The sequence below is a fragment of the Nycticebus coucang genome, chromosome X (genome assembly GCF_027406575.1).
Source record: "Nycticebus coucang isolate mNycCou1 chromosome X, mNycCou1.pri, whole genome shotgun sequence".
In the NCBI taxonomy this organism is placed as follows: Eukaryota; Metazoa; Chordata; class Mammalia; order Primates; family Lorisidae; genus Nycticebus; species Nycticebus coucang.
Genome location: NC_069804.1, coordinates 39,330,154 through 39,332,492, shown reverse-complemented (window position 1 = coordinate 39,332,492; position 2,339 = coordinate 39,330,154). Strand labels below are relative to the sequence as shown.

The following is a 2,339-nucleotide window of genomic DNA, read 5'->3' as shown; positions in this document are numbered from 1 at the left end:
GATATTCTATTCAATCCTACAATTCCTCTACTAGGTATATACCCAGAAGAGCAAAAATCACATTATAACGAAGATGTTTGTACCAGAATGTTTATTATAGCCCAATTCATAATTTCTAAGTCATGGAAAAAGCCCAAGTGGCCACTGATCCACGAATGGATTAATAAATTGTGGTATATGTACACCGTGTAATCTTTATGGAGCCTTAAAGAAAGATGGAGACTTTACCTCTTTCATGTTTACATGGATTGAGCTGGAACATATTCTTCTTAGTAAAGTATCTCAAGAATGGAAAAAAAAGTATCCACTGTACTCAGCCCTACTATGAAACTAATTTATGGCTTTCACATGAAAGCTATAACCCAGTTATAACCTAAGAATAGGGGGAAGGAGGAAAGGGAGGGGAGGGAGAGGATTGGTGGGCGGAGGGAGGGTGATTGGTGGGATTACACCTGTGGTGCACCTTACATGGGTACATGTGAAACTTAGTAAATGTAGAATGTAAATGTCTTAACACAATAACTAAGAAAATGCCAGGAAGGCTATGTTAACCAGTGTGATGAAAATGTGTCAAATGGTCTATAAATCCAGTGTATGGTGCCCCATGATCGCATTAATGTACACAGCTATGATTTAATAATAATAATAAAAAAGAAATAAAGTAAGGCTTACAAAGAAAAAATTAAAAAAAAAAACATTCACTTAAAAAAAAAAAAAAAAGAATCCCAGGAAAATCTTGGAACTTTTGCTCCATTTTCAGAATATCAGTTTAGCTCACAATCTATTCCTGAACAAAATGACTAAATGAATGATAGGAAATGCAAAGTACAATATACAAAGGATTAAAAAAGGAAGTAGATTTGATGATTTTTTTTGGAATATTAGGCAGAGAGACTGCTAAACTGTCACAAATATGATGTTTTTCCAAAAGCATACTGGAAGGCACTCATTGACTCTGTCTCCTCTGGATGTCCTTGATAAAAGTCAATGGTATGCCTAGTAGAGAAATGTCAAACAGTGAACACTTGGAAGCCATGAAAAGTTCAAGAGATCATTTGTCACAATTAACTAAACACGTATCAGCCATGTCAAAGCTCTCTGTCTTTGAAAAGCCAACCTGTACACTTTGATTCAGGCTTAAAGGTGCAAGCCTTGAAGATGAGCTGACATTTAAGGAACTGCTCTGATTTGTTCAAACCAATCTTCCCAATGAACTTGGAATGTTACATGTACTTTGTCCAAAAAGAAAGATACATAGACTATTTGAAGATGAATGAATGTGCTGTGATATTTAAAAATTAAATACACTACATCACAATTTGGGGGCATTTCTGAAGATTAATTAATAAGCTCTTTCTAGAGAACTGGTTGCTCACTGGAAATCTTGCAGGACTTTTCCATGTACCTTTTAGACCTCACAAAAACAATCTGCAGTTCTCCTGCTCACCCTGGTACATCAGAACTTTGTGTGTGTGTGTGTGTGTGTGTCCAGGGATGGGAGAGGCAGTTAAGTGGGCTGAACTCAAAGGGAAAACCTGTCTCCCTTTTTGTAGATGGCAGATGAAGACTCAGGCTGGTTCCTTTAAACTAGCTGGACTGCTTGGAATCTGTCTCCACTCCCAGCCGGCACATGCATGGTTCAGCAGTCAGTCAGAATTGTAGGGAGCTTATATGCAGAATTTGAGGCTTCCCCATCAGGCTATCTCTTTTCTCAAATTTCCCTCCTCACTTCTCCATTGCTATGTTTGCTCTTACTTTCTCCTCCAGTTCTTCAAACCAGTAAGACTGCAGATTTTTGATATTTAAAACTCCCACTTCCCCTAGCCCTAACATGGTACATACTACAGCCTGCCCTTAGGCAACTCCCCCAAAACATGATGAATCAGGTTTATTTGCCTTCTGCCAAGTGATGACTGCCTTCTAGGATCTGCCTGTGTTTTGTTCTCTCTCCAATGTCTTCAGGAATGGAACTCTTCATGAAATCGCGTGTCATTCTTGCATAGGGGCCATGCTAATCTTTTCTGTAACATTCCAATTTTAGTCTATGTACTGCCAAAGAGAGCACAGTAGGTTTTTTTTTTTTTTAAACTTTAGCCAGATGTAGTTGTTGTCTGTGGGAAGTTGTTCCAATAGGAGTCATTATCAGAAAGTTAGTGAAAGATGAACCAAAAGATGGAAGAGTCTAGGCCATTCCTAGAGAACTCCATACTTCGCCTCTACTAACTCTCAACTTTTGAGCTTGAGACTAGATAAGTGGTGGGATATAAAGAGAAGAAAGGCAATGAGGTCATTCAAAACACATTGAATAAAGGATTAATGCACAGGATGCTGATATCTGT

The 2,339-nt window shown here is 38.2% G+C and overlaps 1 non-coding gene across 1 annotated transcript; it reads right to left on the bottom strand.

The window, feature by feature from the left end:
- Positions 1–1,958: 1,958 nt before the first annotated feature.
- On the bottom strand, positions 1,959–2,065 carry LOC128578754 (U6 spliceosomal RNA). Its single transcript, XR_008377887.1, has one exon. It is a non-coding gene; the product is annotated as a U6 spliceosomal RNA (small nuclear RNA).
- Positions 2,066–2,339: the final 274 nt, after the last annotated feature.